Genomic DNA, 13691 nt, shown 5'->3' on the forward strand with positions numbered 1-13691 from the left:
CCTTTGTTGTAAGCCACCCAGAGTGGCTGGGGAAACCCAGCCAGATGGGTGGGGTATAAATAAATAAATTGTTGTTATTGTTTCATTGTCGCTCTTAAACGAGAACAGACCAGCAACATGGCTCCACCACATACTACGGAGTGACTAAGCTGCAGGATGACACGATCCATGCAGACATCCCTGCACAAAAGCAAGACATTTGTGGGCAGATCTCAGCACACCTAGGGCACCTAAATCAGGGAACCCGTGCGTGCGAACCTGACACTAAGGCAGCGTTGCAGTGACGTTTCCCAACTCTATTCAAACAGCTTCTCAGAATAAGTACCATGCACACATATGCAAACAATCACCACTTTGGTTTAATTTACATCCATCCTCAAATTATATAAAGCCTGGCTCGAATCCGACGAAACCCACTGGGAGCTTTATTATTTTTATTTTTCGCTCATTTCAGTGGATTCTGGACAGAGCCCTCACTGGAGCAAGCCAAAAACAGGAAACGCAAAGGTCAAGCTGCTTTTGAATTTTATAGAGAGAACTTAAGATTCCAGCAAACTTTCGGGAGAAAATCTGGTAGCAGAGGAAGAAACATGGCAACAGCATGCCAGTCATTTTGGAGACACGATTAGGATAGCAGGGGCAGCCTTGACAGTTGTAGGGCAATGATGAAGCCTTAGCAATGTATCAATGGACTACTGATGTCAGTGCTCTTCGAACGCAGCCACAGCCACATGGAAGTCCTCTGCCCGTGGTGTGATCCCACACAGCTGGAGACTGTGTATCACTTGCACAAGCATATAGGTGGGGTCTAACACACTGGCTTTTCCCACGGTCGAGCCACACAGCCAGAAAGAAGTGAGTGGCACAGATTTTATCGGGTTGGACTATTTTAGAACATAGCTGCAGGCCTCCACACCACAAACTCCCTCCCTAAAAAGCTAGCATGTCCAGCTTCAAGCTTCAAGGCTTCATTTCCCCCAGATGTGGTCATATCCTCAGGGAAGCAAGGGTTCCTTTTGACCCAGTACAAAGAAACGTTTGAGTAGGACAGGGGATAAATTTGTTTCAGTTCACATTTAAAAGCAAACTTGCTTTACTCACACTTTTCAAACGTTATGAGAGCCATCCTTTCAAATGCACACTTCTGTGAATTTTGCAGCGCAGCACTCGAGGCAAGTAATATGTGCAAAAATACATTTGCTAGAGTAAAGCGTGTGTATGCATTCCTGTATTGGCAAGTGTGTGTGTGTGTGTGTGTGTGTGTGTGTGTGTGTGTGTGTGTGTGTTATAATTAGGGAAATTGCTTTGCAAAAAAAGAAGACAAAATTGCACATAAGTGTTCAGAATGAATCCACTGTCAGGGAGCCAGGTGGAATCTACAGTGGTACCTTGGGTTAAGAACTTAATTCGTTCTGGTGATCTGTTCTTAACCTGAAATTGTTCTTAACCTGCAGCACCACTTTAGCTAATGGGGCCTCCTGCTGCCGCTGCACCACTGCTGCACGATTTCTGTTCTCATCCTGAAGCAAAGTTCTTAACCCAAGGTACTATTTCTGGGTTAGCGGAATCTGTAACCTGAAGCGTATGTAACCTGAAGTGTATGTAACCCAAGGTACCACTGTACACACATATAAAAACCATTCTGAAATTGATTTATATCAAAAAGTGTTTTTAAAAATACATTGAATTTTCCATAAGGTTCATCTAGTGTCACATTGTATATTGCACTTAAAACACACTTAAAATGTTTTATTTGCAGCTGTATAGCTGAGTCCAAGGAGAACAGGTCATTCGCAGATCAGAGAAAGACCGGGAAACACCGACTAACTTACAGATAAAAGCGACCCTTGACCATTAGGTCCAGTCGTGACCGACTCTGGGGTTGCGCGCTCATCTCGCTTTATTGGCCGAGGAAGCCGGCGTACAGCTTCCGGGTCATGTGGCCAGCAGGTTGGCAGGAGCAGGGACTGAGCAACGGGAGCTTACCCCGTCACGGGAATTCGAACCGCCGACCTTCTGATTGGCAAGTCCTAGGCTCTGTGGTTTAACCCACAGCCCCACCTACGTCCCAACTTACAGATGGCTTCATTATTAAGGGAGCAGAACAGAGAATATATTGGAAACTTCCAAGTGTTGCTCCTGTCTAGATAAAGCAGTTGCCCAGACTAGCTTGTAACCGACCTTTCCCTCTCTAGCCCTCTGTTTGTCAGGCCCTTCCCTCTGTCTACAGTGAGCCCAAAGAGCCCCTCTCTGTTTTTGCCTAGCTCTCTGCTTGGTAACATGCACTAGTTGCCATGTTCAGCGGTGGCCTGCAGATGCCATTGCCAAGTCTGAGTCCTGTGGACTGGGGCACCTGCCTGTTTCCTCTTCTTCATCTTCCTCTAAGCTCTCAGCCTCCAGCACGTCCCAGCTCTTCCCCTCCTCTGGGGTGTGGCCGGTTTCCCACCAGCAGGAGCCAGGATCCAGATTCTCTCCCTCTGTGCTTTCCCTGGGGCCTCTTGGTCAGGTGACTTCCACCACTCCTCCTCACCTGGCCAGTCGCTAACATCCACATGTGCAGAACTGAACCTGAGACAGGTAAAACAAGAAACAAAACCGACAGATTCACTCATCTCTCATTCCAAGCACTTTGCTCAGTGTTATAAGAAAAACTGCTCCCTTTCCTTTATGGGGTATTCTGGAGCCTGTATAGAGTCCTTAAGTGGGTTCCCTATCAGTAGGAGAAAATAACAGAGGCCAACCAGAGAATATTGAGAAGCAAAGCGATTCGTAAGCCTGATCTTTATTAAACTGTTGCAACAGGGTCCCCACAACAATGAGAACTGTTGCAGCAGGAGAAACCCACAACAGTGGTGTGCAAGCCCTTATATAGACTTCTGAAATTGCCCGCACTGTAGCCCAAGACCCCCCCAAATATCATACATACATCACAGAAGAAGGCAGTCTACAGCAGAAATCCTGCCTGCCAGGATACCTGATAATGGTCACTGATTGCATTAACTGGGCAGCCTGGCCATTCTTTTGTGATGATTAATACTTTCATTCCTGAGTCCAGGTCACAGGCTCACCCTATTCATACACAAATATGCCCCTAAGACAGGATTTGTAAGAGAAAAGACAATGGGAAGGCTTTCCCCATTTGCCTCCCTTACTGCAGAGGAATATTTGAGGTCATTCAGAGAGTCAAAATGGCGTCAGGATTGCTCTCCTGTACTATTTCAGACACATGGTTCATATATTTAGATACGTGCGCATTTATGAATATTTATTCTAAATTTGAGACCTTAAAATTTTTATAACACCAAACTGTGTTCTTGTTTGTTTGTTTCAAATTAAAATTGAACACTCAGGAGTATCCCTACTAGAAGCCCCACAGGCCTCACTACCCAGTATGGCTAATCCCATGCATGGATTCCCAGATGGTTTCACCTGTAGTCTATGCTGTTGCTAAAGCAGGGCTTGTCTACGTTCAGCTTGTCTCCAGTTGCGTCTTGAGGCCCCAAGACCCACCCCCAATATAAATACACAGGGACACTTATATTAGTTTAAGTTTGGGGGCAAATTTTGGCCACAACTTTATTGAAATAGAATCATGTGAGTGGTATTGGCTTAGGCATTGACTCCCCACTATAACTGACTCCACCTCTCAGGGTGATCGTCCAATGGGGTAAACCAAACGAGGGAGCTAGGTCAATGAGGACCAACCTAAGCTCACCCCGGGGTTCCTGTGGTCCTGGCATGGCCCTAGCCCCTCAAGCGGACTTCGGACGAGATCCAGGACCCCCAGATTCCTTTAACGGAATAATAATAAGAATTTATTATTTATACCCCGCCCATCTGGCTGGGTTTCCCCAGCCACTCTGGGCAGCTTCCAACAAAACACTAAAATACGATAACCTATTAAACATTAAAAACTTCCCTAAACAGGGCTGCCTTTAGATGTCTTCTAAAAGTTTGGTAGTTATTTTTCTCTTTGACATCTGGTGGGAGGGCATTCCACAGGGTGGGTGCTACTACCGAGAAGGCCCTCTGCCTGGTTCCCTGTAACTTGGCTTCTCGCAGTGAGGGAACCGCCAGAAGGCCCTCAGTGCTGGACCTCAGTGCAGAACGATGGAGGTGGAGTCGCTCCTTCAGGTATACTGGACCGAGGCCAGTATACCCAGTTCCTGGAAGGGGAAGGTGATGGCCGCACCTCCCATCCCCACAATCCAACTGAGCCAATGCCTAACCACCACCTCAGAAGTTGTGACAAGTTGCTAAGGGGTAGGCGAATACCAAATGGCTAAAGCCAATCTGCCAAATGGAAAAAAAATCCTACCCAACCCCTGTTCCAAAACAAACAACCCAAACCAAAGCAAAGCCAAGCGACTCTACCTAAACTAGGGAGGGTGGGCGGGTGTTCAGCAGATGCGAAGCAAGTGCCCCACTTGCATTACACTGCCATTTTTAAAGCCCCTGGGATCACACCACCTACTGGCTATTGGCTAAAACCCCTTGGCGTGATCCCAGGGGAATGGCCAGGACTTCCTCTCCTCCTCCCCCCCATTTTAACCCTGTCAGGTGAGCTCTTGGGTCCCGAGTGCAACCAGGACCCTCTGTTATGAGGATCCCATATGTTGCAGGATTCCAACTCTTCTCCCTGGCCACTGGCCATCCTGACTGGGGATGATGTGAGGTGTAGTCTAGCAGCAGCAGCAACAACAAGAAGAAGTTCTCCAGCACCGTGTTAGAGCCACAAATGAATTTACAGGGGAAGGCACTAGATATAGCCTGAAAATACAGTACTCTTCTCAATAAAACAGGAGAAGGCAAAACATATTTTTCACTCTCCCACAAGCTTTTAAATGATAGATTTATCTGTCTGCTCTGGTCTTCCTCCAAGCAGGACAGAGATATAACATACAACAAATCAGTGCCAGAAAACATTTCCTTGGCTGCACCTGAGGTGCCCAGAGCTAATTTACACTGGAGGTGAAGGAGATATTAAATCTTCTGCAAAGTAGCAGACATTTTTCCAGCAACACATGCCTGTTCTCAATTTTCCCGGAGCCTTCAGCCAGGAGACTCAAAACTCAAGGTTAGCATTTCTTCCTTGTTTCATGTCTAACCTTGGGAAATTAACTCAGATCCTCCTGACTGCCCCATCCCCATTGCCCCCAGTTTTAATGGAGATCTGTAAATTGAGGAGCTTGGTTTTTAAACATCCTTGAGTTCCTTTAGAAGCCTTGCCATTGCTCAAGCGAGTAGAAGGCTTTGGAGGTTCCTAAGCCTGCCAAATAGCCCCTTATATGATTTGAGGAACACCGCTCCATTAAAGTAAAATAAAAATAAAAAGATCTCCAGCTGCACAATAGCCTAACCTTCTAAAAATTACGATCTGGCAACCATTATTCTGGTCCTTCCCTCCCCCCAACCCCCAACTGATTTAAGTGTGTTGACTATTCTAGGCTTTTCATGCTGAGTTAGAAGAATAGAAAAATCTCATAGCAGTTCTTAAACCTCTCCCCCCCCCCCCGCCGCCTCTTCCTTCCATTTGAATGTGGAAAGATGCCAATAGCTGATTGCCTATAAAGCAAAGATACCACCTGGGGTTTCTGCAGTCCGGTTATCTGCTGTGTTGTGTGAGCAGCTAAACATCCCAAGACAGTGCTATGGTTAACCAGAAACTATTGTATTACTTTACAACATTCCCTAACAGGCTCCAGGTCAAAACCTAGCCCCGTAATCTTAACAATAACTTATCATAGGCTGTCTTCCTCTCTCGACTTGCAGCTGAGTCCAGCACAGATCTATGTGCTGATGGATCTATATGATGGTGCTGCACCCAATATTGCCAGAATGGGGCATTTGGCCAGAAACTATTATTGCCAGAGAAAGGCTGTAAAACACAACACTATACTTGGTATCTTCATGAATTCCAGCTGCCCCTCTTTACCACGTGCAGACTCTATATTCAGTGCCAAAGCTGGTTTGCAATGTTAAAACGATCGGTCAGAATAGTATACCCTCCAGCATTTCTCTGATGAAATTAAGGATGTTCAATGCTATTATTATTATTATTATTACCACACCCATCTGCCTGGGTTGTCCCAGCCACTCTGGGCAGCTTCCAACATATATAAATAATAATAAAACGTTAAAAACCTTCCCTATACAGAATGGATAGGCAAACTAAGGCCCGGGGGCTGGATCCGGCCCAATTGCCTTCTAAATCCAGCCCGTGGATGGTCCAGGAATCAGCATGTTTTTACATGAGTAGAATGTGTGCTTTTATTTAAAATGCATCTCCGGGTTATTTGTGGGGTATAGGAATTGTTCATTTTTCCCCCTTCTAAATATAGTCCGGCCCCCACAAGGTCTGAGGGACAGTTGACTGGCCCCCTGCTGAAAAACTTTGTTGACCCCTGCTAAACAGGACTGCCTTCAGGTGTCTTCTAAAGGTTGTATAGTTATTTATCTCCTTGGCTTGGGGGTCGCATAACTCCATACCCTCCAACATTTCTCTGATGAAAATAGGGGCATCCTAAGAAAAAGTGGGACATTCCAGGATCAAATCAGAAACCGGGACGGCATCTGTAAATCTGGGGATATTCCTGGAAAATAGGGACACTTGGAGGGTCTGGAATAGATAATTAAATGGTAAAAGCTAGAGAGCATTAAAACAGGCCAAACAGAGGCTAGTAGGAATTGGTGGTATCATGGAGAGAGATGGGGATGTCATGGAGACAGACAGCAGGGACAACCTGGTCATCTCCTGGAGGGCTTTTTGGCAATCCTCTGCATTCCACATGAGCTTTTCTCAGCCTGAACCCCACCAAATAAGCTATGCAGAAGAAGGAGCAACTTGCTTTAGCATGCTGAACACCTACTTTGGGACAGCAAAGGATACAGGCGTGCCCCCAAGCTACGACCCTGGTTCCAATCTAGGGAACCACCCACTAGCAGTGCCTCATCTGGATTTGTGGGATGTAAAACACAGAGCAGTCAAGTACAACATTCCTAGATTGGACATAAAAAGGGGATGTCTGGAACAACCAGTTGGAACTTCCTGTTTCCTCCTAGGCTGGGACAGACTTCCTCTACATGTGACCAGAGGTGAGCATGACCTCACCTATGTAGGTAATAAAACACCTCAGTGGAGGCCACCATCTATCTATCTCTGACCACATTCATCGAAGAAGCAACATCTGCTTAGTCTGAGATGCTCTCAAAGGAGCTATCTCCTTATGGGATAGTTTCCAGGTGTATATTACTTTTGTAACTCAAGCCTGCCTTCTGGGATCCATTTGTGAACAGAATGTGTAAGTAAACTCTTTTTATACTTTTATAGAAGACTGTGTCATGTCTATCTTTCTATGAGGGACTAAAGGAGAAATTACCAAGGAAACTTATTGTAGAGGCTTTAGCGAGCCTGAGCAAACGCATCCGCTGTGCAAGTTTAAAAAGGGGAATGTTACTCTGCTAAATTGTAGAACTTGTTAACACAAGTTGGAAAGGATATAGTCAAACAATATATCCTCTCCTGCATCCCTGAACATTTCCACAGGATTGAGTTTGTTTGTTGGCTCTCATCCAGTCCATTACTGAGGCAAGACACTGGTCCAGCACTTCTACTGCCTCACCTGCAGACGCAAAGGAGAAATAGAGCTGAGCGTCATCAGCATCCTGCGGACAACATACTCCAAAACTCTGGATAACCCCACCCAGCGGTTTCATGTAGATGTTCAGCAGCCACCTGCAACTCCAGGAATAACTCAGTAACCAGACCTTTTAATATTCCTTCTTTTCCCGCCCGCCCCTCTCCTTCAGCACTCTCAAAGCTGGTTTTGTTTTGCCAGATTATCACCAATCAGGGTGACAAAGTCCCAGCACACTCTGTAACTCGAATTATACCAACTAAAAGCCAGGCTAGGAGTTCTCCTTGCAATTTATAGACTGGACATTTGGCTCAACTTACAAAACACTTTAAAAAGTGGAATGAAATTTTAATGGTGAAATATGTAATCACTATACTGTTTTATTATGCATGAGTAGGAAAAAAAGAAAAAGAAAAAACACACCAACGCTTTCAATTTAAATAATATCCAGCTTTTAAACACTATTAATGAACCTAGCGCACTCCAAATTAGAATTATGTACCCAAGTTTTCTAAACGTTTGGCTTATCCTAACAGTTTATCACCAGGGTCGCTTCTGCTAATGAGAACGGATAATTGGGAATTGATTGCTCTGGCAAATAAATGCCTTGGTGTGTTTAATTTCTTAAACTGATACACAGCAGGGGAAATCTATGATGCACTGCTCTATTCTTGTTGACAAGAAATTTTATGGGAAAGACTCTAGCTTCCTTCTCCTATCCTGAGTTCACACATCACAGAAGAATGTCACATGACTGACCCTAGAAACACATTCACAGAGAGAAGTGAACCATCCTCTTCACAGGTAAAATGGCAGGATGACATGCACACGCAGTAGTAGCTTTAAAAATGTGCCGCTGTAATACCAAATATTGCTACTAGGAACACCATAACTATATACAGTGGTACCTCAGTTTTAGAACGCAAATGCTTCCATTTTCGAACACACCTTGTAAGTCGAACAGCTTCCGCTGAGCGTGTATTTCTCAATTTGGTTTTTCAAACGTTTCAGAACTCGAATGGTCTTCCAAAACAGATTACTTTCGAAAACCAAGGTACCACTATATCTGGAAAACTTTTGCATACTAGGCAGTATTCTGCATGAATGCATCCTCACCAGGGATGCCCTGTTCTCAATTCACAGAGAGCTGTAATGTAACATTTGAACCAGCCTTGTGCAATTTCTACTAATGACTGAAGTACTGTACTAAATGTTGACAATGGGAGAGGCAACTCCAAATAAAACCCCAAAAAACCCCACACCCTCTAATATCTATCCACCCCCATCATTCAGCCCGGACACTGAGATCTAGCGCCGAGGGCCTTCTGGCGGTTCCCTCATTGCGAGAAGTGAGGTTACAGGGAACCAGGCAGAGGGCCTTCTCGGTAGTTGCACCCGCCCTGTGGAACGCCCTCCCATCAGATGTCAAGGAAATAAGCAGCTATCTTCTCTTTAAAAGACACCTGAAGGCAGCCCTCTTTAGGGAAGTTTTAAATATTTAATACTGTATTGTTTTTAACACTTGATTGGAAGCTGCCCAGAGTGACTGCGGAAACTTAGCCAGATGCACGGTATAAATAAATTATTTATTTATTTATTTATTTATTTATTTATTTATTTATTATTATTATTATTATTATTATTAGTGAATAGGATTCTTGAGTTCTACGGGAGTCCTTCTTCATCCCTCCAGAGAGCCAGGCATAAGGTGTCCAGCATGTTGAATTAGTACTCCAGACTGAAACCTACAAACCACCAAGCATCTGAGCAGATTCTCATGCAGATCAAGCCTAGTTAAACAAGTTCCAATAAGTGCTGGAAGTGTAAAGAGAAAGAAGGTACATTTTATCATATGTGGTGGGATTGTAAAGTAACTGCTCCCCTATGGAAAAAAATCACTGTACCTTCCACTGATATTCTGTCTGAACTAGCACAGATAAGGCAGGAGATCAGCAGCACCATAATCTGTGAGTGTGTGCTGTACACTGATTCAGTGTGTTGATTCAAAGCTATTTGTTTAGATGGGCCCTTTCTTCTTTCCCTCTCACTTCAGAGATGGTTGATACCATGAGTGCTGCATGCTAAGATAAGGTTACCAGACGTCCCCGTTTCCCGGGGACAGTCCCCAGATTTACAAATCAGTCCCCTGACAAAATCCATCAATTTAGTAAAGGTAAAGGGACCCCTAACCGTTAGGTCCAGTCGCAAACGACTCTGGGGTTGCGGCACTCATCTTGTTTTATTGGCTGAGGGAGCCGGCGTACAGCTTCCGGGTCATGTGGCCAGCATGACTAAGCCACTTCTGGCGAACCAGAGCAGTGCACGGAAATGCCGTTTACCTTCCTGCTGGAGCAGTACCTATTTATCTACTTGCACTGGCGTGCTTTCGAACTGCTAGGTTGGCAGGAGCAGGAACCGAGCAACGGGAGCTCACCCTGTCGCGGGGATTCGAACCGCCAACCTTCTGATCAGCAAGCCCTAGGCTCAGTGATTTAGACCACAGCGCCACCCGCGTCCCATCAATTTAGTAGGAAGTTGAAAAGTGTCCCTGGATTCATTGAAAAAAATCTGGCAACCTTATGCTAAGAACAATTTCCTATATTTGTGCAGAAGAGTTGCTGAGCTGAGAGGAGTGTTTCTTCCCTTCTCCAGGACTGAAGGAGCCATGCTTCTTTCTCCACCGACATTAAGGAAGAGGACACTTTGACAATTAGCATGCAGCAAACACCCAGGGCATCTTTATGACAAATGGCTCCCAATGTTCCCCCTGAAAGCTACTTACTAAGCCTCTTGAAGGAAGCTTTTCCTGCCTTCTCGTGTGAGGCTCGGGGACACGTGACTGATGATGGATGATGCTTCAGCAAAGCTGCTGGAAATGGAGGGAGACATTATTGACAGCTCTTCCTGCCGCATCAATATGTCAACCTAAAGCAGGTCTCTAGTGGTAAATCAACTGCTGTGGTGCACAGAACGACTGTGCGGAAGAACCATGATTGCTACAGCCACCGAAACTGGTAAAAAAAAAAGGTAAAGGACCCCTGACAGTTAAGTCCAGTAGCGAACGACACTGGGGTTGTGGCGCTCATCTCACTTTACTGGCTGAGGAAGCCAACATTTGTCCGCAGACAGTTTTTCTGGGTCATGTGCCCAGCATGACTAAGCCGTTTCTGGCGAAACCAAAGCAGCGCATGGAAATGCCATTTACCTTCCCACATGAGTGGTACCTATTTACCTACTTGCACTTCGATGTGAATTCAAACTGCTAGGTTGGCAGGAGCTGGGGCCAAGCAACGGGAGCTCAACCTGTCGCGGGGATTCGAACCGCCGACCTTCCGATCGGCAAACCCTAGGCTCAGTGGTTTAGACCACAGTGCCACCTGCGTCCCTGAAACTGATAATAACTCAGGGATAATCCACAGGTGTGCACAATAAACCTTTCATCAAGTCAGAAGGCTGTATGGCACAATTCAGAGTGTTGGTGCTGACCTTTAAAGCCCTAAACGGCCTCGGTCCTATATACCTGAAGGAGCGTCTCCACCCCCATCATCCAGCCCTGACCCTGAGGTCCAGCATCGAGGGCCTTCTGGCGGTTCCCTCACTGTGGGAAGTGAGGTTACAGGGAACCAGGCAGAGGGCCTTCTTGGTGGTGGAGCCTGCCCTGTGGAACGCCCTCCCAGCAGATGGCAAGGCAATAAACAACTATTTTACCTTTAAAAGACAACTGAAGGCGGCCCTCTTTAGGGTTTCATTTTCAGGGTTTGAGCCCCACTGTGGCGTTTGCCTCCTAGGTGGGTTATAAGGAACAGGTTAAATGAGTGTGAAGTGATTGGCCAGTGGGAACCCAAGGGGAGGAGTTAGAGTTGGAGTTGGAGTTGTTTGGAAGTCAGTTGGGAGTTGGAGAAGGAAGAGGGAGGATAAGTCTGTGGGTTGGTCGAGTTGCGTGGTGAGAGAGTGAGAGGAACTGTTAGGTGGAGTCAGATAGATAGTTGGGATAATCAGTTTGAAGTTGTTAGGAACGTATAGGACAGTAAAGGAACTAAGATTAAGAAACTGACAAGAAAAATTAACTGAAACCTTAAACTTGTTCATGCTTATAAAAATAAACTTGATCATTTGTTAATGTTAACAACTGTCTGGACTCCGTGTGTACCCGAGAGAAACGGGTTGGTGGCAGCGAAGAGGCAATCACAGTGGTGGCACAGGGATCAATAGACCGTCAAACGTCCAGGGACCCTGTGTGATCGCCACACCCACATTGGGCAAAAGATTCCTGCATTGCAGGGGTTGGACTAGATGATCCTCTCGGTCCCTTCCAACTCTATGATTCTATGAGCATAAAAAAGTTTTGCAGCTGCATTTTATTCTATTTTATTTGTAAGCTGCCTTGAAAGGGTTTTTACCCTTAAAGGCAGCCTAAAAACACCTTTTTTAAACCATCAAGCAAACACGTTTTCTGCATAGCTACTCATTTGTATGCTTTATCACAGGAATTCCACACAGGAGGGCTTCTAATGAATGAAGTGCTTTCCTGTTTGATAGTGTACATTTCGCTCAAGGGATGGCGTCTTCCTCTTCTGTGGGTGGGGTTTTAATGGGCCAGGAGGCAGAGCCAGTGTCAATAAACACACACGCAAGCTTAAAATTACACCACAGCTTGAGCCAGTGAATTATACACGCTTAAAAGTGCACAGTGAAGGACCAGTCGCTGCCAAGAACACAGCATCTTAGATACTTTCCCTGAAACCAACAAGCACCCAACACTTTCCCCCTCTCCTGATTGATTTAATTAAGCTGAGACTTGTTGCTGCTTGCCAGCACATAATGCGTATAGTGGTACCTCAGGTTAAGAACTTAATTCGTTCTGGAGGTCCGTTCTTAACCTGAAACTGTTCTTAACCTGAAGTACCACTTTAGCTATTAGCTCCCACTTTAGCTGGCCTCCTGCTGTCGCCGCTGCACAATTTCTGTTCTCATCCTGAAGCAAAGTTCTTAACCTGAGGTATTATTTCTGGGTTAGCGGAGTCTGTAACCTGAAGCGTCTGTAACCAGAGGTACCACCGTATTTTATATGTCGCTGTTTCTGGGCAGGGAGCATACAGCAAAGTTGTCATCAGACATCCATAGGCCTGGAGAGAGGTTTCTAGTTACACCAATTTATTGCAGCGTGACCCTTTGCAGATCCAGTTTCTTGAAAGAGATAACCAGATTCAGCTCTTTCTGCCAAGGAGCTGAAATGTCAGTGTGACAAGCTGATCCCTTACCCCACCATAACTTAATACATCCTGTGCATGCTTGGGAGGATGTTTTTGATGAACTAGCAACTTAATTTAGCAAGGAATTTCCAGCATGTGGCCAGTCTCCTCATGCACCAGCTATCAGGATTCACCTTGAATTGGACTGTGTGGGGAGCAGGAGGAGAGTTGGCTGGCCATTCCATCATTATGACTCAACTTGTGTCTCAGAATTGGCAGTGAGCGCAGGAAAAATTCCAGCAAAGCAAAAGCTGTCAAACAGACAAGATGGCACCAGTAGATTTCAAAATACATGGCTGCTTTCTAAAGGAGGCTCTTCCAAAACAGACACGGCATATTACTTATGGCTGGAATGGGAAGGCGGGGTAGAGAAAACCTGTCGTACAGTATTGATTTACGGCAGAGAAAGAACTGAAAGGAATAAGGTCTAAAGGCAGGAAGGATTGCATGCCAATGACACAGAATCAGAGAATTGTAGCGGTCCAAGGGACCCAAAGGGTCCGATCCCAAGCATTATCTCTCCCCTGCCACTTATCTATCATCAGGTGCCTGTGGCCTAAACTGCTGAGCCACTTGGGCTTGCCAATCAGAAGGTCGGTGGTTCGAATCCCCGCGACGGAGTGAGCTCCTGTTGCTTGGTCCCAGCTCCTGCCAACCTAGCAGTTCAAAAGCACACCAGTGCTTCCCGCTGCAGCGGGAAGGTAAACGGCATTTCCGTGCGCTCTGGTTTCCATTGCACCAGAAGCAGTTTAGTCATGCTGGCCAGATGACCCAGAAAGCTGTCTGCAGACGAACCAACCAG

At 45.8% G+C, this 13691-nt stretch overlaps 1 long non-coding RNA gene across 1 annotated transcript in view; it reads left to right on the top strand.

The window, feature by feature from the left end:
• The first annotated feature begins 8334 nt into the window (after positions 1-8334).
• Positions 8335-13691, top strand: part of LOC310839329 — a 7271-nt gene continuing 1914 nt past the window's right edge. Inside the window, exons 1-2 of the long non-coding RNA XR_014561440.1 lie at positions 8335-8441; positions 10290-10664. This is a non-coding gene — a long non-coding RNA (uncharacterized lncRNA). The remainder of the gene's footprint in view (positions 8442-10289; positions 10665-13691) is intronic.

This window comes from Podarcis gaigeae (genome assembly GCF_964106915.1).
Source record: "Podarcis gaigeae genome assembly, chromosome: 2".
Lineage (NCBI taxonomy): Eukaryota > Metazoa > Chordata > Lepidosauria > Squamata > Lacertidae > Podarcis > Podarcis gaigeae.